Source organism: Cryptomeria japonica, chromosome 10 (assembly GCF_030272615.1).
Source record: "Cryptomeria japonica chromosome 10, Sugi_1.0, whole genome shotgun sequence".
Taxonomy (NCBI): Eukaryota; Viridiplantae; Streptophyta; class Pinopsida; order Cupressales; family Cupressaceae; genus Cryptomeria; species Cryptomeria japonica.
Window position 1 is genome coordinate 278,897,922 of NC_081414.1, and position 27,361 is coordinate 278,925,282.

Below are 27,361 nucleotides of genomic sequence, written 5' to 3' on the forward strand. Positions count from 1 at the left end.
ACAAGACCTTAGGGTAAACGAACTTCCAATAACATCATAAACACATTATGAAGGCTCACAAGAGACATAAAAGTGCTCATAACAAATCTGAGAACAAACTGAACATAATAGGATACATAAGGCCACATACAAGGCTCACCAACACATAGCAATCAAAGAGCCAAAGAATGATCATATTCCAAAAGTAAATCCAAATCCAAATCAAATCCTCAATAGTGAGGCAAAACACATCCCATTGGAGCCATGTTATCAATCCTCAACAGTAAAGAATTCTCCCTCTTGTTGGAGCAATACAATGCACATGAAACCACCTCAATGGTAAGGCACAATTCCTCTTACCAGAGCACAAAAAACATCGTGAAGGATCAAAATACATCAAGGACAACTCAGAGAAGCTGAATACAACCCTCACATGCCTCTGGAGAATGCACAAAACCCCAAAAGACTCTCACATGACTCAAACTGACCTTCCTTGCACTTCTGGAGCAGTTCAATGCTCCTGGTATGCTGATCAGCGCCCCTAGAACCCACAATGGCATTTTTGGTATGCACTCTAGCATTCCTGGTTCATTCCCTAGCGTTTTGGGTGAATTTGGCAGCGTTTCTGGTAGTTTTGACAACATTTTGGGTAAAAAAGAAAAATTCAAGGTAAAAGTGACATTAAAGGATAGGGAACTTGCCTAGGTCTACTTAGAGGTCCAGAATGGCACAAATGCACAACCTAGAAGGCCTATAAAGCTGAAAAATCGAAGAGGAAACTCAAAAATATGAAATCGCAGACTTAGGGATTGAGAACAACATAGAACATTTTCTCCCAAAGTGCTCAGAATGGCACCTTGGTTACATAACATCAAGGGGAGATCTAACAACTATACAAAGACCTGAGAGAGGCATCACAAGAGCTATTCTAAGCTCAAATACAATCTTAAACCCTTTCAAATGGTCTATACCCAAACGATGCAAATCATAGTGAAATAAAGAGTCTCCCGACAAGCTACAGGAAGCCCAATTGCTCACAATTCCAACTTTGAAGCAAAGGAGACACAAGGAACATAAAACAAAGGGGATATAATTCTACATTACAAGCCAATCACTCCTCTAATTCACAAGAAGAAAAAAAACATAAAAATTCACACAGAAAAGACAATAAGACACTCCCAACAAGGAATTTCCAGAACTTGGAGAAACGACTTGTGATGATAGGATGAGAAATGCATCTCATGTATCTACAGATGATGAAGGCAGATCTTCTTGCCGCTGCAAGAATGATGATGAAGGAACCCACCTCTTTATGGCTCAAGAATCAGAAGATGAGAGGTACACATCTGAGAATGATCATGCAGATCATTCCTACTGACAAGATGTGTTTGGCAGTGATAATGATGGTGAAGAAGGAGAGGAAGTAGAAGTTGATCTTGAAGGAGAGCTTGTAAATGCACTTGAAGAACTCAGAAGAGTAAGAAATGAATACAAGCTATTCAAGAATGCTTCTATTGTGGAGAAGAACCGGTTAATCAAATGCCTTAAAGCTTCTAAGAAATGTATCTCAAAGTTGAAGCCTCAACAAGGAGACACCAAGGAGTGCTAGTGTAGTGATCTATCCTCTGAGTTAGAAGTAAAAGATAAATAATATCAACAACTGCTTGGAGAAATGAAGGTTCTCCGATATGACCTGAGAAGTGTTTGGATGAGCTCAAGGTAAGAATCCAGTTTGATAGTATCAGTGATGCCTTGGACAAAATGTTGAAAAAGAAAAAGCATGCCAAGGACACTGAAGGTTTAGGAAGTGGTCTCGGTGAATGCTCCACCAACAAGAATGTCCCCCACAATGACATTATGTTTGTCTCCTCAAATTGAGAAAACAAGGGAAAGACCTTCACAGTTAGAAATTCTTCTCAGAAGAAGGTTGATCTAAATACAACTGGTGAAGACTTGTAGACAAGAATGAAGATCAATGCTGCAAGAAGGAGAAACAATACAGATCCCTAAAGAAAAGGGAAAATGGGAGAAGACAGCTTCACTGGAAGCAAGAACATGAGAAGACAACAAAGAAGACATCCTACCAATAGAGGAAAAAGAAATTCTACCACCCACAAGACAAAGCAAGTGTGGGAGAAGAAGAGATTAGGTGGAAGAGCTGCTGAGAATGGACAACCTATAATCAATCCTCAGAAAAGGAGAAATGGAGATGACAGACCTGTAAGATCTCCCCATGCATGGCAGTATAAATTTGTAAGTCATATGCCATCCTTCTCTAGTTATTGCTTTGCATGTAATGGTCATGGCCATAGGGCAGAAGAATGTAGAAAGAGATCTAGAAGGAACAATCTAGGATCTCATAGATATCATGCATGAGCAAAATGTATCCAAGAGTAGATACATGCATATCCCCTCTCCCGGTTATGCAAATATTGTTTGTTATAACTGTAATGGAATTGGCCATAGAAGTTATGAATATAGGAAGAAAGACTTGCAGTCATATGGATGCCAGTATAGCAGCTATTCTCAACTTAGAAATGTATACAAAGAATATGGAAGTCAGAAACCTGCATGGAGTCAAAGGAGAAATGTCCCTACAAGACCAAGAGTTCCACTGGTTTCAGTTGCCAGTCATAGCAACATGACCAGAAGAAGATGGTCAAACTGGTATGTTAAGAGATTCCCCAATCATGAAGTTAGGATGGATGTTGTGTGCTACTATAGCACTACTTCCAGTTGTGACTCAGAGTCTAGAAATGAAAGGACCCATCAGCAGATGAAGGTAAGACTTGCTCCCATGACTGAAAATGGGAAGAAGAATGAGACCAAGTAGGTGTGGAGGAAGAAAACCATGGACCAGCATTGTGCATTCAATGCACAGGTGATATCTCCTAAGGCTTGAAGGAGATGAAGGACCTTAGGGGGAGTTACATAGTGAACACATTATTCACCCATGGCTTGAAAAGGACAAAGGAGAAGACAGGATGCTGCCAATATGAAAGATGGAAATGAGAAGATAAGTGTGTGTAGTGGCTGCCTTGGCTACACACCTATAGATCAGAGTTGGATCACTACTACATGTGTCAATAGATGGAGATTAACAATTGGAATCATATGCAAAGTGACATAGGATGTCAGGCGTTACAAGAAGGTGCTCTGATAGTGATAATGGATCGGTACAAGAAACCGGTATGTGTAGGTTGTTACCGACATGAATGATAACAGGTACTTGCAGGTCATGTAAGACAATGAGGTTGGAGATCATTGCATTAGCCCCAGTAACATGGAATGGAAAGTTATGTCTTGGGTGGTGTTGATGAAGACCTGAATGACATATGTTGGTCCGGTTGTTGATCATGCATGCATGTGTGTTTTTGGGCTAATCAATTCGTTTTATGACATGATGATGACATTGTATGACATTGTGTACATCCAGGATCATGTCATAAGATGTGGTGGATTTAATGGAGCTGAAAGATCATTAGATGATCACATATACACAACTCAACCAGTATATGGTGAAGATTGGAGATTCAGTTTTGGACCTGGCCGACAATATGGACCTGAGATGGATGACTCAAGGGAATTTGACAACCATGTTTTCTAATGTGTATTAGACTTGCTAGACACATAGGGTGTGCAAGTGTCTATGGTTGTACCGATGTGATGGTGTCTTTGGAAGTGTGTGAGGTTGTGAGATATCTCAATGTCTATTCAATTGAAATCACAATTGGATCACTGTAAGAGTTGTTTGCAAATAGGGAGAGTTACCTACACAAGAGAAGATACAATTGGTATCAGTGTCAGATTCAACACTTGATATGAGCTGATTGGGGTCAAAATAACTTCTGCATATCAAAGGGGTAATGTCGCAGTCTGACCGACAAGTTAGTCGTATTCACTGACACACCTTTTTGCCAAATTGAGTGCCTTACCAATATGTATCAAGCTTTGCATACTCAATTGGTGTCAGTTGAGGGTTGAGTCCTCTATCTCAAGAGTTGTAACTTGAGAAATTGTACCAATTGGTATCAAAAGAGGAGATGCATCCGATAAAGATAAAGGGGGAGAAATATTTCTATCAGTGATAGGTAATTACAAGGAGGAATGATATCCTAACGGTTCCCTTTGCCATTGTTGTGAAAGGGGGAGAAAGATTTTGTAGTATACCACATACTACATGTGTGAGAATCGACGGATTATCCAAAGGGGGAGAGTTGGATCACACAAAGAGGGAGAGATATTATGTAGTATGTCAGATACTACATGAGTTGACATCAAAGCCAAAGGGGGAGATTGTTGGCATTGTATTGTCATTGATGTCAACTGGTATAAAAGGACAACCGGTATCGGGGTATTGTTGACATGAAGTCATTGATATCAACTAAGTGTTGTAGGTCACCGACAAAGAAGAAGAATGCCATTCACAAGAATGACCACTAGAGTGATAGTTAAGTCACCGATACACAAGTTAGTGTCTGACTTGTGTGGCTGATATGGACAGGTGACCGATATGATATAACAATCGGTACATGATAACATCTATGAGTGGGAAATATATTGAGCTATTGTTTCTGATGAAGATGCAGTCACCATGTGAAGAGATGAATGATAGTGAGTGTGCCCCAAACTGGATCACATGTGCCTGTTTGAAGGTATGCTGCACAAACAGGGAAGCCACATGAGTACATTGTAGGATGCAAATGACAAGGATCCACTACCACCAGTAAGTGGAGCTCATCTCCTATTATGCAAAGTATGCATCTTAGTTCTGTGAAATAAGGAAGAAGAGGTGAAGGCAAGTGTTTGAAGGGTCACACCGGATCTATCGGTAAATCAAAGGGATGCCTCAAGTGCATGAAATCAGGGATATGCACTGGACTGACATAGAAGGTATGTTATGCCACTAGGACAGAAAAGGAAGAGTGAAGAATTGATGAGATTGTCAACTTGGCAAACCGGCTGAGATAATGTTCGATCTGGTGGTGAAGAAGGCAATGTGGAGCAGTTGCAGATAGAGAATACAATCGGTATGCAGATGCCTTAGATGGAATCAGTTGAAGGTTGATGACATGGTGTCATCAGGATGGCTACCAGTGAGTATAAGAACCGGTAAGGAAGCAAAGAGGCTAAGTGATGTGCTCTTACCTGATGAGAATGTGCATGCTATGGACAGACATGTCTGGCAATCGGTAAGGTGTTCCATCGACAGATCAACAAAGTGCAAACATGAAGGGTAATTGGTAAAGTGTGAGATACCAACAGGGTTAGTGAACCGACAAAAAAGAAGGATCGGTTGAGTGTTTGGTCGGTGATCATGTCCAAACCAACAAAGAGGACCAAGCGAAGGTGGACGTCAACAAAGATGCCACGTGGAGTCAAGGTGGCGGACATGCATGCAGCGGTAGATGGAGTGTACATTGACGAAGTTCTTATAAAGTTGGTTGACACTAATTGTAGACCCCATAAATCATGTGAAGTGTTGCAGAGACGTTGTAGAGGTGTGGGGCTCGAGGAAGGTCCAACTGAGGTGTTCGATGCAGAGTTTCCAGGTGCAGGATGAGGTTGGTGATGAAAATTGCAAACCATTAATGGTGATTGATCTTGTGTCTCGCCGACTAACTGTCCGTGTTTGCTAAGCATAGCAAACATGTTTTGGAATGCACGTTAATGACGGTGATATGTAGATAGTTGTCTTGGAGCTTAGATCGAATGAGAGATGTTTGGATTCAATGTGCCTCATGATCAGTGGAAGAAAACCTAAGGCGCCAAATTTAAATGTTGCTTTTGGCGAGAATGTTTGATCATAAATATGGAGGCTGAAGATAGAAGTTGATGATGCCTCAGAGAGAGATGATGCCATGTGATGTGCAAGGCTGAATAGAGAAGTAGATGAAGTGTGATATCTACAAAGAATCATAGAGGCCGAGTAATAGGAAGACAACTGGTAGTAGGTTTTGGTGAAGGTTTAACCAATGAGGCTAAAGCGATTGGAAAGCTGCTGAATGAGAGAGGGTTGCTGCATTTGAGAGAAGATCAGTCAAGTACTCAATGAGTACCAGAAGAGAGACTGAGTGTGAGAAGAGTCTAGGGTTGAAGAGTTCAACCAAAAATAGTGAGGTAACCGGTGGTGACAAAATCGATAGTGAAGAGTTGCAAGAGAGTGCAAAGTAGGAAAGAAAAGAACCAATAGAAGATAGTACTAGTGGAGAGCAGCAGAGCAATTGAGAGAAGAGGCAACCAGAAGAGAGAACTGGTAGCGAGAGAACCAACAGTGAATTGGATAGAAGATCCAGTAGAGAGATTTGAAGAAGTGTTACAAAATCCATTTGTAACAAGGCTATTAACTTGTAAATGATTATGTTTTGTATTCACTGAGTTGGAGCTCGGTGGAGGGGTTGTAGCTCCTTAGGTTGGTGCCCTAAACATTGTATTCAGAGATTCATAGTGAGGCTGGATTGGAGTAGTAGTCTCTAGCAACATTTCTCACAGAGGTTTTTCCCATCGTGGGTTTTCCTTGTATATGCTGGTGTTATGTGATGTCCCTTTATGTGTGAATGCATCTATGATTAGTCTCCCCACCAACCGGTAATTCTGCATTGAGTTGAATCTGATAACCGGTATGCACATATAGGATAGTTAAAGGGAAAAGATTGAGAACCACTGATTCACCCCCCTCTCGGTGGTGCATTGTGTTTAACAGAAGTATGGCTTTATGATCATTAAATGTTTTACCTACCCTTCTTGCCCTGTACTAGTTAATGGCTCCTTGAAAGGTTACTTCTCTTGTGGTCAGGGGTTAATGCAAGGGGTTCCTCTATCCCAATGCCTCTTAACCATTGTGGCAGAGGTGCTTACAAGAAACATTCAAAATTATCTTGATTTAGGACTTCTCAAAGGGGTCAAAGTTGCTTCCCTGTTATCTCCTTCCTCCCATCAGAAAATTTATTGATGATACCATCATCTTTGGGGAGACGTAACTTTTTTAAGCCAAATGTTGGAAAGAACTCTTGGGTAATTATGAATAGATTGCAAGACAATGCATTAATTACCATAATAGTAAAATATATTTCTTCGATGTTGTTCCATATCAACAAGCCAAAGCTATTAATATTCAAGGATATTGCTCTTTCATTCTTCCTGATTCTTACCCAGGGCTTCCTCTAATGACCAAATTTCCTAGCAACAACTTCTAGAATAATCTAATTGAACATTTTTAGAAAAAAATTATTGTTTGGAAAGGTAAATTGCTAAGTCAAGTTGGGAAAGTGTAACTCATCAAAGGCTATCTATAGATCATTTCAGTTTATTACCTTTCTCTGTTCAAAATCTCGAGTATCATTTCTTAAAAGGTTAAGTAAATTTATATGGACTGCAATTGAAGAAAAGTCTAGAATTGCTCTTGTTAGTTGGGACAAAGTTGTACACCTGAAAAGAAAGGGGTTCTATGGATCATGAAAATCAAGTTGTATAATAAGGCTCTCCTTGCTAAGCTAGGTTGCCAATTTATCAAAGGTGCAAAAGATCGGGTCAATATTATTAGGGCTAAATATCTCAACAATGAGCCTCCAAGACAATTCATATATGATCAGGACCATCCAAGCGGATGTCCTATTTGGAATAACTTATTGAAAATAATAAATATTATAAAAAAATAAGGGACCTGAGAAGATTGTTGAAGATGGTAAAAAAACAAGCACTAGGATGATGTCTAGAATAAGGATGCTACACTCTACTACTAATAGTTTTAACTTAATTTAAGAGAACTTGATGTAAAGGAATGATATCTTCCTCATTAACTATATCTGCTAGAATGGAGATTAGATGAGGTGGAAATTTTTTAGAATGCAAATCGTTGATATCAAGGGCATTCTAAATATTGATATCAGAAGAATGAAGGATGAAATTATCTTATTATAACACTCTCTACATGATTGTAGCCTTTTCTCTATGAATAAGAAGGCTGAGTGCATCTAGAAATATCAGCCTTAACGGATTTCTCTATCAAATACACTTAATTCTCTATAGAGAACCATATTCAAGATCCCTTCTATTGGAATCAAGTTTGGATTTCCAAGATTATTCTCAAAATAAACTATTTTTAGTGGGTTAGTGTCCATAACAATATTATTACCATAGATAAACTGAACAAAAGGGGGGTATGTTTGTTGAAAAATGTTCCTTATGCTATGAAATTTCATAAAGTATTGACCACATCTTCCTTCACTGTCCCTGTGCTTGGGAGGTTTGGTTTGTTGTTTTCTCCTCATGCTGGAGTCCGTGTCCCTTCAAGCACCCTATCATCTTGGATCTTTGGAATTGGATTCTAACTTTTATCTCTTGGAACCTATAGAAAGAAAGGAATAATAGGATCTTTAGGGACCAATCAAGGACCAATGGGGAGCTGTTTTAGGCTACCAAACAACAAATCAAAGAAAATATCAATGTTGTTTCCTACAACTACTCTAAAGTAATGTTAAATTATCAAGATCTTTGAGCTTAAAAAATATGGGGAATCAATCAAGATCTTATGAGGATCAATTGGATTAAAATTAGGCTTATAAAGGTCAATAAATGATAGCCCCCTAAAGAAGGATGGACTAAATGCAATTTTGATGGGTGCGCTAAAGGAAATCCTAGTATATTTGGAGCTAGAGGAGTGATAAGGGACAACATGGTAAATTGATTGAAGGATATGACAAAAATATTTGGATTGGTTCTAATAATTGAGCTAAGGCCTTTATTGCTTGGAAAGGGTAGAAAATACTAAAGGAGCTAAAAGTCCAAAAAATTATTTTGGAAGGAGATTATAAGCTGATAGTGAACATCTTTAATGAAAAAGCTAAATGTCCTTGGGAGATTAGGAGTATGATTAATGAAAGCAAGGAGATACTTTGGATTTTCCTTCAATCCCAAGTTTGTCATGTTTATAGAGATAATAATAGTGCAACATATGAAATGGTGAATTATTGTCTAAGGAATATTGATTGGGTTATTTTGAATTACACACAGTGTCCTACTAAATTAAAAGATATAATCTCTAACGAAAGGGTACAAAACTACCAAAATGCAGAAAGAATTAATTACCTTATGTATGGATATCATGATTTTCAAAATTAAAATGTTGAAGTGGATATCTTTGATAATGTGGCCTTATTGGGTAAGGTGGCTTACCAAGTTATTGCTAGACTTTTTGACATGAGTGACGATGACAAACTTGGGGTACAAATCATCATAGAAATTGTTGTGATGGTGTTTCCATAATTGTTATATATCTCCTCTTGATTCGTTGGAAGACTGTTGAAGAGTATGACATACAGGATTAAATCTCTAGTGAAAACTTTGAAGATGAAGATTACAATACAAACGGAGATGATATTAAGGTTTGTAGCATGGACAATGTTGTTTTAAACAATTAGTTTGAGGAAGGTTTGGATTGAATGGATCTGAAATCAGGTCTCCTACCAAATTTGAAGTGCTTAATGAAAAACATAGATGCCACTAATCAGGTGTTCTCATGGGAGATTATAATGAAATAGTGGCTAACCTGAAGGTTCAAATTGTTGATATACAATTTAAACTGAAAATATCTTGAGTCGAGAAAAATAGTTCTGAAAATGCAAGACCCAATTGGGAAGGGAAGTTAACACTCTATGTGTTATTACCAACAATATAAGGCTTGCATGGGGTTTGTTTCTAACCAGATAAAGTTGAGAAATATCAAGAAGTAGTAGGGGTAAGGTCAACAAGAGATGGAGAACAATGTAGACTATGACCTTGACCAAGATGATTGGAAAGACCACCTCCAGAAGATTTCAAGGAACTGGGGGCTGCTTGGTGGCCCCAATTAGTGATTGTTTCTCTTGTTAGTTTTATAGGTTATGTTCCATTTTGTTTTTGATATGATCTTTATGTTAGTTGGGTTGTCTAAGACTTATAGGCCTTTATGCCTTTTAATGATGCTCTTATCTAGGGCTAGTTTTAATTTGGTTTTTTTGTATACTAATTTAAATGTGATGGTCTAGAAGCTTGTTATGGGTATGGGTTAATTAAGACTTTAAATGAAGATATTATGATGGAGGAGCACTGGTCTAGTTCTTACCAGTGGGGCAGTTTTCAATGGAGTTGCATTATGCAGATTTCGGTATCATCCCAGTTGGTGTGTTCTTACCAGATAGCTTGTAGTGTGTTGAGTGAAGATGATTTCGGGTTGCGGTTGATCTCTGTGACTTGCAGATCATTTGAGATGTTTCTTTGGGCCTTGGCCAGTATTCCCGAAGGTCCGTGCATCATTTTGTGTTTTGGAGATTGTTCCTAAGTGATTGAGACGACATGTTACCGTTGCACGTTTCATGAACCGGTTGGTCTTTTGGGCTGACTTGTTTAAGTTGTAATTATTTGTGAGCGGTACATATATGGAAGCTTGTGAATCATTTGAGGAGGGAAGTCACAACAGAGACCTTAGAAGATTGAAGATTGAGCATTGAGACTAAGCGAAGATGTAGAACTGACGAGATTTTGATCCGATAGGACTGAGGCCGGAAGGCTGAGGTCCGGGTTAGGGTAGAACTGGTAGACTATTACTGGAAGCTGATTTGATTTGAGGATGATTTGCGGATCTTGTAATTTCATTGTAAGAATTATTTGTATCCTGGACTGCGATCCAACATGTGTCATGTGTATTACTTTAGACTGTAATAAGATTTATTCATATTGTTTACTGGTTATGTATTCGGTGTTGTTACCGGTTCTTCTTTTTGCTATTTCTGGCATTGGGTTACCATTTATCGGTATGCTTTGCATGGTTTATGTGTTTAGCTACAAGGTTGGGCTGTCCTTCATTGGATCTCCCTCCCTTGATTGTGTCAAATGGTATCAGAGTAGGTTCGTGAACCCGTTGTTGGACAGAGTGTTGTTTGTGCACCAGTTGGTTAGAGAGAAGATTGAGGCAACTTGTAGACTTGTTCAGATCACCGAATGTGAGGCAAAGCAAGGTTTGCAGGTAGACCGCCGATCCTAGAGCTTGAGGCAGTTAGTGGGTGGAGACTTGAATAGATCGCCGATTGAGGTAGGCTGCAGTTTGGATCGATAGATCACCGTGGAGAGGCAACCAAAAGTTGTGGCTAGATCGTTGAATCCCCCTAGGCAGTTGTAAGTACCTACTAACTGATCGCCGAACTAGATCAAGTGATGGGACTCACTTTTCAATTAACCCTGAGAGTCTGATGCAAGAGAATCGATCTAGTTCTTATCGGTTGGGTAGTTTTGAGGGGAGTTGCATTATGCAGATTTCGGTATCATCCCGGTTGGTGTGTTCTTACCGGTTAGCTTGCAGTGTGTTGAGTGAAGATGATTTCAGGTTGCGGTTGATCTCCGTGACTTGTGAATCATTTGAGGTGTTTCTTTGGGCCTTGGCCAACATCCCCGGAGGTTTGTGCATCATTTTGTGTTTTGGAGATCGTTCCTAAGTGATAGAGCCGACATGTTAGTGTTGCATGTTTCATGAACCGATTGGTCTTTTGGGTCGACTTGTTTAAGTTGTAATTATTTGTGGGCGGTATATATATGGAATCTTGTGAATCATTTGAGGAGGGAAGTCACAACAAAGAAGTTAGAAGATTTAAGATAGAGCATTGAGACTAAGTGAAGATGTAGAATTGACGGGGTTCTGATCTGGTAGGACTGAGCCCGAAAGGCTGAGGTTCAGGTTAGGGTAGAACCGGTAGACTTACCAGAAGCCGATTTGATCTGAGGATGATCTGTGGATCTTGTAATTTCATTGTAAGCATTGTTTGTATCTTGGACTGCGATCCAGCATGTGTCATGTGTAATACTTTAGACTGTAATAAGATTTATTCATATTGTTTACCGGTTATGTATTCGATGTTGTTACCGGTTGTTCTTCCTTCTATTTTTGGCATTGTGTTACCAGTTACCGGTATGCTTTGCATGGTTTATTTGTTTAGCTCCAAGGTTGTGTTGTCCTTCATTGGATCTCCCTCCCTTGACTGCAGCATATTAACATGTCTCTATTACTCTTAGTGATAGCTATGATATGTGATTATGGTGTAAATATGGATCTTACTAATTTAGCCAAGATGTTTTTATTCTATTTTGGGCTACTATAAAGGGGGTTAGGATTTTTGTATTTTTGGTTGTGTTGATGTCAATTGTTGTTTCCTGATATGTTTGTTGAACTACCTTTGTGATGGATCAGGGCCCTTTCCTTGCTAATATAATCAGAAACATTTGACATGAACAATGGTTATTAATAGGATACAATATATTTTGGGTATACTAATCATAAAAGACATTCCTTAATACAAAGTCAATAACTTGTTATCTTGAAACTCACAAATCTTGTGTTTTTGTCCATTTCACCACACAACCAATCCAAACCAAAATATATCTTTTATTTTGATACTAGCTTGATGGACCTAGAGTGAAATCCAATCCCCATCTCCTGAAAGGTTATGCAACTAGTTGAGGACATGAAGCAACACTTTTTTTTAATGAGTGGGTTTGTGGGCACATTGACATTGGTTAGACTACTTAGTTTTTCTTCGTTAAGTGCTAGTTATATTGGATGCCAATAAGCTTATGCATAGTTCTTTTGGTAGAATAATGTTTTGTAGATACTTTCATATAATTACAAAGTGTTGGGATAAATAGTTATGATAGATATATATGAGTTATATATGAGAATTAGGTGTACTATATTTTAAAATTGGCAATGGAGGAATTGCGTTGAATCTGCATAGAATCAATTTGTTTTTGTTTAAAAATTATTACTCTTAGTTTGATGATATCTCATAAACTAAAGTATCTTAAAACACTATATGATTCAAATCTTAGTACTACAGGTTTGATCCTAATTTTCATGAAAATTATCTATTGCATGGATATACTTTATGTCATGTGAGAATGATATGTTAAACTATAAAATACTCTCATTTTGCTTATTGATATTTGATTTTGTCAAGGTAGTGTCTAGAGAGACTATTTAAGAGTTTGTCAACTTGATGGATGAATACATTGTCATAGTTCAAACTGTTTAGGTAGGTTGGATCAGTGGTGATGAGCAATATTAAAGGCAACATACATAAACATGCATATGGTCTATATGTAGAAGTTGTGCCCCTCAGTAATTGAAGTATCATCTAACGATTTCTTTATTTTTTATGTGTTCTTAGGTAGACAAATTAATTATATATCAAATGTCTTTAAACAACCTAAAATAGAAGCATGAACTATACAAACATGTGTCATGTTCTCATCAGAACCAGTAGAAGGAGTTTAGAGACTTACAACTTGAATTTGAAAAAGTGAGTTTCAAGTTCATTAATACTCACCTCAAGGTTGAACTAAGGTGATCTCGAGCCACAAAAAATAAATATTTCGGAAAAATGATAATTTTGATGTAAGGATTAAATATATGAAAGTACTTGCAAGTGAGAGCACCATAATAATTTGTAAATACCAATATATGAGAATTGATGTAAACTAAGATAAACAAATATGGACAAGAATCAAATCATGAACTAAAATTAACACAAGAATATTCCACTCATTAATATTTTATTGCTTATTAAAACATCACACTAAAATATATATATAACTAAATGAAAAATTATATAAGTATTAATTTTATTATTGAAATTTTATTAAAAAATATTAAATATATATTATTTTACATGTTTCATGATTAAAATTCTTGTAAGCTCATACTTAATTTAAAATTAGGTAGAACTTTAAGATTGGCACGTTGAGTTTTATAATGAAGTGATGGTTTCATATCATTTTTTATTTTTAGATTATCATATATTCTTTGAATTGTTTTATAAATTTTCTTTCACATAATAAAAATTTAGTATAGGTTAAATGACAGTATTTAATGTTTAAACATCGACAACTTTTTATTTAAGAATTAACTTAACAAATAATTTGTATATTAATATATTAAAAAATATATGGTTAATATTTTTATATTAATTTGATTTTTCTTGTTTTCTAAAGCATGAAGATGATCTTGAAGAAGTATTCTAAAAGCTTTACTGGAATTTTAAATATTGAGGTAAATTTTCACTATCATTTTTTTTATATATAAGAAGTCATTGAATTTCTATTATTTTTCAAACTATCACTAACTCATCAATAGAAATTAAAAAACATTTTTTTTCATTCATTAAATATAAATGACATAAATTGATAGAAATATATGTAAATTCATTGTACAGATATCAATATATTCTTTAAGCATTTTTTAAATTAAATAATGTCTGGTAAACTTTTTAACGTGACCATCAATGCTAGCATGACACGCCCTCCGACTCCACATGAAACACTTTTGACTTGGAGCTATGAACTAGTGAGGCCACAAATAGCGGACCTCATCCCCAGACTTCACTTGTTCAAACCCGCGAGCACAATGACCTAGTAAAGACACAAGGCTTGTGAGCACAATGGCCCAATAGGGGTTTGAACCTTGATGGCCACTTCATTAATGAAGTGTTTTAACCGCGACACTACATGTTCGAAGACAAAAAATAGACTTTAAAATTAACTATTGATTAAAATCAAAATAAATTTAGCTTCATTTTTTTGTTTAAATCTTAGTAAGCCTTTTCTTGCCCTAATTTTTTATAAAGATCATGCTTTGAGTCATTTTAAGCTTTTTATAATATGTATAAGATATCTTTCCAAAATTATTATGAAGTGATTCGAATAGTTCCTTCTTAAATTCATTTCTTTGAGACAAGTTGGGTTTGTTTAAGGTGCCAAATCTTGAATGTACTCATTCAATTTCCATGATGTCTCCCTGATAAATTAAATATTTAATTGTCTTTCCATGGTAATTTACAATGGTCTCAATTTTTAACCAATCTATTTCAAATATTAGATTATAAGGAACTAAATAGGTGACAAGAAGAGTAATCTAGGTTTCTAAGGTTCTAATTTTAAGGGTTTGATTCTAAATTTGGCTAAGAATTATTTTCTTTTAGACGATCAATTAATAGAGTTAAACTCAATTTTTTTAATATTTGGAACCTCAATATTATTATAACTTGATGTTTGGTTGACTACTGATCCACAACTATATGAATCTAATGATTTGGATGGACAATCCCATCTAATAATCTTCGTCAATTCCCAAATGCTTTACCCTTTTATAAACAATATTCACACCTAAAAAAGGCTATTGATCCACACGGGAGCTTCAATAGTTAGGCAATATTATATCACGTGCATTCATATTTGGGGGTTTAATATCCAAAAATTCTTAAACAATATATTGCCTATCTAGTAAAAATAGGCTTTTTTTTTTAATAGATTAATAGTTGTAGAGGGGTAGCACCCTTGTATTAATCAAAATTTAGAAATACATACCTAGTTCAGAAAGAGCCGTAGAGGGAAAGAACCAGGAAGAAAACCCCCTACTATTGCCCCAATAGTGAATAAAAAGGCCAACCAAGCTGGCAAAGATCCTAACAAGCTAGAAAAAAGAGACAACCGAAGGAGAACAAAATGTTGGTTGAAACCAAAAGCCTACAATTATCTAAACAATGCAAGAAGCTGAGATAGTGAAAACCAAAGAAGATCATAGCACGGGCTGAGGAGGTCAATACATTCAGGATTCTTCATCACTTGAGCCTGGGTCCTTGTCATCGGGAGTAGGAGCAACGGCTGCATCCAAAATTACCGAGCAGTCATTCCTACAAGCAGCATGAGCCAATGCTTCCGCTTTTTTCTAGGGGTGGTGGACATCATCTGGAATCCACTCTTTGCCACAGCCAAGACACCAAGAGTTGCCTTCAACTATGCCACCGTTGGCCATAATGCCAATGTCTTCTCTACCCGAAAGCCCTTCCTCCTGGATAAAGTTACTTCTCCCGGTAGCCGTGGAGCTTGACAGTATACCGACAATCTTGCAGAGGAACTGAATATTTCTGTTAATAACAGGCCAGGAGGCCTCCAAGGCATTGAAGTCAAGAGAGTTTACAATCAGCTTTTTCTACACCTCCACACCATTACCCAAACTCATAATAATTTTGGGGGAAGCGAAATCTGAGATTGTCATCAACATTGTCCAAAACTGCGTCAATTTCCCCAAGAAAGCGATGATCGAACCCCATTTGGGTGAGAAGCTTCGCCTTTTGTTTGCTAATCCTCATATAGAGCAGCATAGCTAAGAAGAAAGCCTAGATGTCTGCATTGGCTTTGTATCTGTGGTATGCATTAAGGAATTCCTTCCCCAAAATTCTTTTAACACAGTGCAGAATCAAAGGATGGTTTGAGGAAAGAACCGATTGCAGACACTTATCAAAGATTTTGCCTAGGATTGCCATCTGACGGCAGGTTGCCTCCAGCAAAATCGGTGTTTCCATTCTAAAATAATAGAGCAAGAAAGAGGAAGTGTTTGATATGTTAAAAATATGCAGGTCTTCCTTTATTTATCTCGACAACTCATAAAGGTTGAGGACCTCAAGGACTTAGCTAATCGAGCCAAATTACTTCGCACAAACAAGGCACATCTTAAGCATGCCATCTTTAATCGTAATTAATTGCCTCTTTGATGTCAGCCGTCATCGGACTTTATCATATCTAATAGTAATGATGAAATTATACTATCTTCTAATAGCAACTAGATCGGAGCTGGAGTTAATGATCCCGGTAAGATCATATTACCGAAACCATAAAGAATACCAGTACGTCTCCCGGTAAGAACTACTAACCAGTAGGGACCAATACATCGGGAAAACAAACATTTCATGCTTAGAACAAGGTCGGTTGCATCACTCAAGCCATATTAATCACCATGATCAAATGAAGTTGTGCCTCAATCTGAACTGGGTATTTGAGGAGAGGAGTGATTGCAACTACTTGTTAGAAATTTTGCTAGGTTATCATTCTAGCAGCAACTGCAACGGGACTATAGTAACCCTGATGAGATCCTATACTAGAACGTAGTAAAATACCGGTTGGGGATAAGTGCAAGAGACCTATGTAAATGACAGAAATGCCAACTGGAAGAGACTGAGCAACCGGTATGGATACCCCTACTAGTAGGAGCCAGAATACCATAATCAAAGAGAGACCCATACCTGGTAAGAGTTCATCCCCCAGTATGAACTACCGACCGATAGAAACCAATACATCGAGGAACGAAAGCGGTTCATTCATTTGCCAAAGGATACAACATTAAACCATAATAATCACTATAATCAAAATTTATCTATGCCCTAGCCGAATACCCAGATCAAGGCCTCCATCTGCAGTTGCCATCTTAGACAGTCTGTCTGCATCCATGTTGCCTTCTCTATAGATATGGCTAATCTAAAAACTTTCAAAGGACTCAAGAAACCCCAATATAGATTGAAGCCATAAGTTGAGACGCCAACTGGGGGTATGGTTACTACTAACAACATTGACAACATTTAATGAAAAGTAGTTCTTCTTCCATGCTTACGATTTTATTGGCCTGAGATTACTATTTGTGTAGGGGTGACTAGCATCTGATTTCTTCTGAGGTCTAGGATCCCTACTTCCTCTCAACACAAGATTAGGTGCATCCACCTTCCATGGTCGACCTGGGGTTTGATCTTTCCATGCTGATGATTCCAGAGTTGGTCGCTTGCCAGTAGTGTGGTTCCTCATTGCTTCGATTGGAAAGGCTTCGTCAGCTTCATCACTCCATGACCTGATCTTCCCCTGACCTCCCTTGTTGTTGATCGGAGCCACTGCAAACTGCTCGCCGGTTAGAAGTTTGTTGTTGTTGTTGCCTTTGCCGAAATCGCCACCTTCGCTTGCCATTTCCCCGAAAGTGCTCGAAAATAGGGGGTTTTTAATTTAGGCTATCAAAATACAATATTTGGTGAAAATAGGGGGAATTTTAATTTGGGCTGTGTTTTGGGAGGGGGTGACAAAAAAAGAGTTTAGGGCAATATTTTTTGAAAATAGGGAGATTCTTTAGTATGCCATGAACACACATGCTATAACCGAAGTTCACTAATTGAAGCCCCCATGTTGATCCACTAATCTTGTAACCTTTTCTATACAATTTGTTTTCAATGATTCCTTTCTATAATTGTAAAAATCTCATCTCTAGAATTTATTGTGCCTTAATTCAAACTCATAATGTCTCTTACATCCAAATTGGCAAGACCTAAAACCTAGAATTATTTTATTCTAGCTTAGAATAGACCTTATTTTACACTCCTTGAGATGGCTCTAGTTGTTCTCTTTATTTTCCTTGAAAGTAGGACTTTCTAGTTGCTTCCTCTATGGTTAATTATACCTTACACATTACATCGAATAGTGTTACAAGCTCTAGAATTTGTACCTCTCCTCAAATTAAGAGACAATCCAATAATATGGTAGATCATCTTAGTACACTTATCATGTATATTACCAACAAAATTTAGTAGACATGGTAATTTAAAATTGTATTCTATTAACAAAATAAGCAGCTACTTCAAAGAGTAGATTTTTTCATCCAAGTAGCGAACTATACATCTTTTAATATTTTTAGAATTAATTTTTAATAAACTTGTAATGGTGAAAATATTAGGGTTATTGACGTAGTCAAGGCAGGGAGATCCAATGAAGGACATCCCAACCTTGCAGCTTAACACATAAATCATGCAAAATATACCGGTAACAAGATGTTGAAACAGTAGAAAGAACAACTGGTCACATAACAAAACACATAACCGGTAAATAACTTGAATAAATCTTATTACAGTCTGAAGGGTTACAAATGCCACATGCTAGATTGCAGTCCAGGATACAAATAATGCTTACAATACAAACATAACATCCGTAGGTCATCTACATATCAAATAGGCTTTCAGAAACAGTCTGTTGGTTCTACCCTAATCTGGACCTCAGCCTTCTGGCCTCAGTCCAACCAGATTAGAATGTTGTTGGATCTACATCTTCGCTCAATCTCATAACTCTATCTTCTATCTTCTAATTTCTATCTTCTAAATGATTCACCAACTTCCATTTATACCATTCGCAAATAATTACAACTCAATCAAGTCGTCCCAAAGACCAACCGGTTCATGAAACATGCAACGGTAACATGTCGGCTCAAATCGCTAAGAACAACCACAAAACATAAAATGATGTGCAGACCTCCGGGGATACCGACCAAGGCCCAAAACAACATCTCCAATGATCTGCAAGTCACAGAGGTCAACCACAACCCAATCCAACTCACTGCAAGAATAACCGGTAAGAACATATCAATCGAGCCAATATCGAAATCGATAACTCACTGGGAACAAAGCCAAATGCCATGAAACTCAAATACGACAAAGACCACAAACACAAGGGAATAAACCCAAAACCACAATGCTAAACACTCAAACCAGAAGAAATGCCACGCTCTCAAGTAATTCCACTAAAAACTGTCGAACCGGTAAGAACTAGACTGGTGCTCCTGCATTAGATTCTCGGGGTTAATTGAAAAGTGAGTCCCATCACTTGATCTGGTTCAGAGATCTGTCAGTAGGTACTTGCAACTACCTCAGACTCAAGCTTCTAGGATCGATAGTCTACCTGCAAACCTTGCTCTGCCTCACATTCAGCGATCTGAACAAGTCCACAAGTTGCGTCAATTTTTCTTTCCAATGAGCCGGTCCACAAACAACACTTTGTCCAACAACAGGTTCACAAACCAGCTCTGATACCATTTGATGCAGTCAAGGAAGGGAGTACAATGAAGGACAACCCAACCTTGCAGCTTAACACATAAATCATGCAAAACATACCGATAACAGGTAACAAGATGCCAGAAATAGTAGAAAGAAAAACCAGTAACATAAAATAACACATAATCTGTAAATAACTTGAATAAATCTTATTACAGTCTGAAGGGTTATAAATGCCACATGTTGGATCGCAGTCCAGGTTACAAATAATGCTTACAATACAAACATAAGATCCGCAGATCATCCACATATCAAATCGGCTTCTAGAAACAGTCTGTCGATTCTACCCTAATCTAGACCTCAGCCTTCCAACCTCAGTCCAATCGGATCAAAGTCCTGTCGGATCTACATCTTTGCTTGATCTCATAACTCGGTCTTCTATCTTGTCAAATGATTCACCAGCTTCCATTTATACTGTTCGCAAATAATTACAACTCAATCAAGTCGGTCCAAAGACGAACGGGTTCATGAAACGTGCAATAGTAACATGTCGGCTCAAATCACTAAGAATAAACACACAACATAAAATGATGCGTGGACCTCCGGGAATACCGGCCAAGGCCCAAAGCAACATCTCCAACAATCCACAACTCATGGAGGTCAACCGCAACCCAATCCAACTCACTACTAGACTAAATGGTAAGAACATATCAATCGGGCCAATACCAGAATCGATAACTCATCGGGAACAAAGCCAAATGCTGTGAAACTCGAACACGACAAAGACCACGAACACAAGGGAATAAACCCAAAACCACAACGATAAACACTCAAACCAGAAGAAATGCCACGCTCTCAAGTAATTCCACTGAAAATTGACCAACCAGTAAGAACTAGACCGGTGCTCCTGCATCAGTTTCCACCACTAGATGTAGTAAAACCACTAATATTTTTCTTAAGGACCATCAAATTAAAGAGGGGTGAATTGAATAGATCTAGCCTCAAACCAACAATGATGAGGCTAAGAATTTTGATTAGATTCACTGGTTAGGATTTGATTCCCTCTTTTTAAGTTGAATTGTGAAAATGCTAAAATTGGAGTAAATATGCTGAAATTGAAGGAATTATGCATAAACAGTGAGCTACTATTGTCAAACGAAGTCATGAATCTGGATCTAACCAAATATAGGAGTGTTTAGATCTATTCCCAAAATATTGTCTTGAATTGTCAGGACCTGAATGCCCATCGCTCTGGTCCTTTGCACTTTTTTGCCATCCAAAGTGAAACCTGTTGGTGCAGGAGCACCCTTCCAAACTCTTTCTCTTTCTTGTTTTGTTGGTGTTATGCTTCTTATGAAGCCATTGTACATAAAATAATGAGCCATGTGCTCATAGGTCCTAGTTAGGGTCCTAGAGGAGATCTTAGGGGTCATAAGTCAAAATTGTGATTTTCTTGAAAATGAAGGGTATGTGTGTCGTGGAGGTGTTTAGGGGTCTTTCATATCATGGTGGTATCCTTAGGTTGGCCTATTGTGGGTCTAGGAGTCATAAAAAGCAACATTGGGAAAGTTGCTCAAAAGTTGCAAAAGTTGCATGACAACTTTTAAAAGTTGTCAAGCAACTTTTCCACCATAATGTCAAATTCTTTAGGTTAGCGTGGAAAACCCTAGTTTGGGCACACAGACTAAGGTATAGGTAGTATAAGTACCTGCAAACCCTAAATGAATGGGTTGGATGTCAGACCTTGTACGGCCCTAGAAAAAAAAACCATCAGACTGAGACTGCAAAGCTGTTACCAGTCAGTTTGTATGAAGGAAGGAAGCAAGTTGATGGATTGAGATACGTCCAAAACTGTGTGGTTTGTCATTCATGGTGTAATTACTTTCATTTCAAGCAATTAGTTTAGGTTTTTACTTGCAGATTGAATAAGTTTGTAAATAGTTTGGAAAGTGTCTTCTTACTGTCCAGTTTTGGACAGGATTGTGTAAATGAGGTCTTAACTCCATTTCTCATTGTGGAACCATCATGAAACCATGGGGAATGGATGTGAAGACCCTATACATTAGTCCCAAGCAAGCATGGCCCTTCAAAATGCAGGAAGGCCAAGAAAAGACCTACTCCTAGGCGGGACTGGACAGTGCCCGGTTAGGAGAGGTCAGATTGCAGAGGTCTTGGAGAGAAAGGTTGAATAGTGGAGAGGGCATGGAGGAAGTGCAGAGGAGTGTTTGAAGTAGCATTGGCGTGAAGGAGGAGCCTCCATCAATCCAAAAAAGGTGGCAAACACTCAAAACCTTCACTGTGACCCAGACAGACTACAAAACCCTCATAAAACCCTTGTAAAACCCCAAAATTCGCCCTAGGCACTGTACGGCCACTTGGAGGCCCAAAACCTAGAAAATCCTTGAGCCCTTGCCAATTGAATGGCAGCCCATTTTGGGAGTTAGGGTTGTTTGTGCATCGTTTGTGAGAGGGAGCCCTAGAAGACCGGTTAGGAGGCCTAATTGGTCCTAAACCTTGTAGCCCTTTTTGAAGGGAAAAACCCAAATTTGTGAAATCGGTAAGGGGTTAGAATCTTGAATCCTCTTGGGGGCTCATAAATGGGTGGATAGACCATGAAATAGACCAGAAACAACCTTGCTAAGACCTTGGAAGGTGTGGAACAAGATTAGCCCTTATTAGCCATAGTAAGGGGTTTTGAGTCTCATGAGTAGGTCAGACCTTATGAGCAGCAAAGCAACTCATTGGTGGGTGGATTGGGCAAGGTCAGGGGATTCCTGAAGAAAAGGAAGTCCTAGAGACCCTAGGGTGTGGGGAGAACACCAAGTGATCCAGGAAAAGGATCCGAGAGCATAGACTAGGCTAGTCTATCCCAAACCCCATCCCATCAGATTGGTATCAGAGCCAAGTTAAAGATTTGTTGGACTGTGTATGTCTCTATATACTGGTGAATCAGTAGGGGAGAGCAAAATGGTTACTAATGCAGAGCTGGCTAGAGAAGTAGAAGAGCAAAAGGAGAAGAATAGACTCCTTGAAGCAGCTATGAGTGAGATAAGGGATAAACTGCAGGAAGTGGTGGATTAGAGAACACATGAACCTTGGGATGAAGACACCAAGGGTAAAGGAAAGAGAACTACAGACATAGATGACATAATTCCTAGACCAGATCCCTTGTTCAATGAAGAACCTTTTGTGAAGGCTATTAAGGCCTTGAACACCAAAGCCTTTGAAGGATTGCCACATTTCAGTGGAAGAATGGACATAGACATTGTCATGGAATGGATTGAGGGCATGGAAAACCACTTTGAGTGTGAAGGAGTGACAGAGGCTCAGAAGGTTAAAGTTGCCAAATCAAGATTAAGGGGAGCAGCTTTGACATGGTGGAAGTACCTGCAAGAAGAAAGGGTTAGCATGGGGAAGCTACCTATTGCAAATTGGAAAGCTATGGTGAGTAAGATTAAGGAGAACTACTTACCAGAGGATTATGAAGTCCAACTTCATAAGAAGAGACAAGGATTGAAGCAAAAAGATCTTGATGTAACTTCCTACACTGAAGAGTTTCAAAAACTATGTCTTAGATCAAAGGTTCAAGAAGATGAATCTATTAAGGTGGCTAGGTATCTAAGCGGCCTAAAGTGGAACATTCAGCAGGAGATAAGCCTATGGAATCCTACTACTGTGCAGAAATGTCAACAACTTGCTGTCAAGGTAGAAGAGAGGAATAAAAGGAAAGGAGACTCCAATAACAGGGGTAGAGGTAGAGGTAGAGACCAAGTGAATCACCGAGGTGGTTACCAAAGCAAGACAAATGAGCCAAGAAACCAAGGAGAAGCCAAGTTGACTGAGCATGGTAGTGAAACCAATCTCAGAGGAGGACACTCTAGAGGAAGAGGTGCACAAGGTGGTCCAAACAGGGGTAGAGGTACCGACAGAGGTAACTCCTATTTTGCAACTATGAAGTGTTACAATTGTGGACAATTGGGACACCCGACATATAGATGCCCTGACAAGCCTACTACATCAAACAATGGAAAGAGGGTTGTTTATGCACAAGAAGACTCTTCAAGCAGCAAGACATCGGATGTGGACCAGATTGAATTAGAAGTTGGTGAGAATCTGATGTTCAATACAATTCTGATCAAACAACCGGTTAAGGAGGAACCCAAACATAGGAGAGCATTGTTTAGGGTGAGATGCAACGTTCTTGGTAAAGTGTGCAAGGTGATAGTTGATACAGGCTCAACTGACAACATCATCTCAGAAGAGGCAGTTAGGAAGTTGAAACTCACAAGAATACCCCACACCAATCCTTACAAAGTGACTTGGTTGAACAAAGGATAGAGTGTGCTAGTCAATGAGCAGACTTGGGTAGAGTTTTCTATTGGAGGATATAAGGATAAGATTCTTTGTGATGTGTTACTTATGGATGCATGTCACTTGTTGCTAGGAAGACCCTGGCAATTTGATTGGAAGGTGATCTATGATGGAGAGGAGAACTCCATATCCTTTAAGAAGGACAGCAAGACCTTCAAGATTCAGTCTTTGACAGAGGATGAAGAGGGCACTTCAGAAACACCTAGTGTTTTAATGGCTACTGGTAAAGAGTTCTTAAATTTGCTACATGAGGAGGAGATAGTGAAGTGTGCCATCTTTGTGAAGCCAAGTGAGAAAGCAGACAAGTTGCAGGTAGAAGTACCCAAGGAGGTGAAGTAGATGTTGCAAGAGTATAAGGATATAGTGAGTGATGGAGCACCTGCAACACTCCCACCAAGAAGGTCTATAAGTCATCAAATAGACTTTGTTCCTGGTGCATCCTTACCTAACAAGGCTGCATATATGCTCACACCTGATCAGAATAAGGAAGTAGCAAGGCAAGTGCAAGAGTTATTGGAACAAGGACTAATTAAGAAGAGCATTAGCCCATGTGCAGTCCCGGTAGTACTAGCATCAAAAAAGGAGGTAAGTGGAGACTATGCACTGACTCAAGAGAAATCAATAGGATTACCATAAGGTATTATTTTCCTATTCCTAGAATAGAGGATCTAATGGACTATTTAGGAGGGGCTATGTATTTTACTAAGCTTGACCTTAAAAGTGGTTATCACCAGATAAGAATTAAGGAGGGTGATGAGTGGAAGACTGCTTTTAAAACCATAGATGGATTGTATGAATGGCTTGTGATGCCATTTGGGCTTACTAATGCTCCAAGCACCTTCATGAGGTTGATGAATGAGGTGTTGAAAGACTTCACAGGCAGATTTGTGGTGGTGTACCTAGATGACATTCTCATCTATAGCAGAGCCAAGGAAGAACACCTTGAGCATTTGAGGTTAGTTTTAGAAAGGTTGCATGAGGAGAAAATATCCATCAACCTAGGGAAGTGTGACTTCTTGAAGCAAGAGCTGGTTTACTTAGGATTTGTGGTGTCTAAGGGAACCTTGAAGATGGATCCAAGCAAAGTGGAGGCAATTTTGAATTGGCCTGCACCTAAAACAGGGACTGAAGTTAGAAGTTTCCATGGATTAGCTCAATTCTATAGGAAATTTGTGAGGAATTTCAGTGGTATATGTGCACTAGTCCTTGACACCATAAAAGGAGGTCTGAAAACTAAGTTTAAATGGACTGAGCAGGCAGACAAAGCATTTCAATTATTGAAACAGGAAGTAGCCACAAAACCTATCCTTCTCCTACCTACGTTTGATGAGCTATTCACCTTGGAGTGTGATGCAAGTGGAGTTGCAGTAGGTGGTGTATTGAGTCAAGAGGGAAGACTTGTGGCATTTTTCAGTGAGAAGCTTAATGAAGCAAAGAAGAACTACTCAACTTATGACCTAGAGTTGTATGCGTTAGTGCAGTCTCTAAAGAAATGGAGGCATTACCTACTTCCAAAAGAATTTGTAGTGTTCACAGACAATCAAGCATTGAGTTACATAAACACTCAAGAGAAGTTAAGTAATAGGCATCTTAAATGGATGGAATACCTCCAATCCTTCACCTTCACCATCAAACATAAGAAGGGGTAGCTTAACAGGGTGGCAGATGCATTGAGCAGAAAGTTGTTGACAGTTCAAGAATTACAGTTGCAAAGCATAGGCATAGAAGGTTTCAAAGACCTCTATGAAGGAGATGAAGACTTCTCAACAACTTACAAGGTTTGCAAAGAGTTTGAGAACCATTTCCATGGTGAGTATGCAGATTACACTCTCCAAAATGGTCTCTTGTTCAAGGGTAACCAGTTGTGTGTACCAAGGGGATCCATGAGGGAGAACCTCATCCAAGAGAAACATAATGGCAGTTTAAGTGAACACTTTGGGATTAATAAGACCCTAGATTTAGTATAGAGGTACTACTATTGGCCAAAGTTACCAAGGGATGTAAAAAGATATGTAGAACAGTGTGGTGTATGCCAAAGAGCCAAAGGTGGATCAAGCAATGCAGGTTTATATCAACCATTACTAGTTCCTAACAGACCTTGGGAATGCATAAGCATGGACTTTGTAGTAGGACTTCCCAAGACAAAAACAGGTATGGACAACATCTATGTGGTAGTAGATAGATTTTCCAAAATGAGTCATTTTATCCCATGTAAGACCACACATGATGCAAGCTATGTTGCACGTCTCTTTTCAAAGAGATTGTTAGGATTCATGGACTCCCTTTAAGCATTGTTTCAGACAGGGACAACAAGTTCATGGGTCACTTTTGGCAAACATTATGGAGGAGACTAGGAACCAACCTGTCATTTAGCTCAACTTACTATCCACAAACAGGTGGTTAGACTGAAGTCATCAATAGGGTGTTAGGTAACTTGTTGAGTTGTTTAACTAAGGAGTATGGCCAAACATGGGACCTAATCATTTCTCAAGCAGAGTATGCATACAATGATAGTGTGAATAGAACTACTGGTAGAAGTCCTTTTGAGGTTGTCTATGGTAGACATCCAAGAGAAGTATGTGAGTTGAGAGACCTTGGTAGTTTGGAAATGAAGAGTGGGCAAGCAGAAGACTTCACTCAAACCATCAAGGAAGTTCAAGAACAAGTTAAGCAGGCCATCCTTGAATCCACTCAAAAATTGAAAGCCAAAGTGGATGAGAAGAGGAGAGAAGTTCAGTTCAAGGTGGGTGACTATGTGATGGTCCATTTGAGTAAAGCTAGGATGCAAGGTGGTAAGCCTACCAAATTGCAGATGAGAAGAGTAGGACGTTGTAGAATCCTGTCGCAATATGGTAAGAATGCCTACAAATTTGACTTGCCTTCAGATTTAGCTATATCACCAGTCTTTAATGTAGTTGACCTGATTATGTACAAGGGTGAGATAGCAGGGCAGACTGAGAACCAAGCCAAGGTACTGCAGGACCTTGATGTTAATGTCTTACCACAGGTGAAGAAGCCTAAAGCATAGGAGATCTTGGAATCAAGGGTGAAGATATCAACTAGACACTAGGTCTACATGGAGCACTTAGTGAAATGGGCAGATCAACCAGTATCTGAAGCTACATGGGTGGAAGAGAGCAAGTTCAAGGCACTTGGAATAGACTCGGCTCTCATCTCTTCTTCTTTTTCTTAATTGTGTACAGAGGGGGAGTATGGTGCAGGAGAACCCTTCCAAACTCTTTCTCTTTCTTTTTTTGTTGGTGTTATGCTTCTTATGAAGCCATTGTACATAAAATAATGAGCCATGTGCTCATAGGTCCTAGTTAGGGTCCTAGAGGAGATCTTAGGGGTCATAA

At 38.7% G+C, this 27,361-nt stretch overlaps 1 pseudogene; it reads left to right on the forward strand.

Moving 5' to 3' along the window:
* LOC131036057 (MADS-box protein JOINTLESS-like) overlaps positions 1 to 27,361 on the forward strand; it is a 124,361-nt pseudogene that overhangs the window by 60,662 nt on the left and 36,338 nt on the right.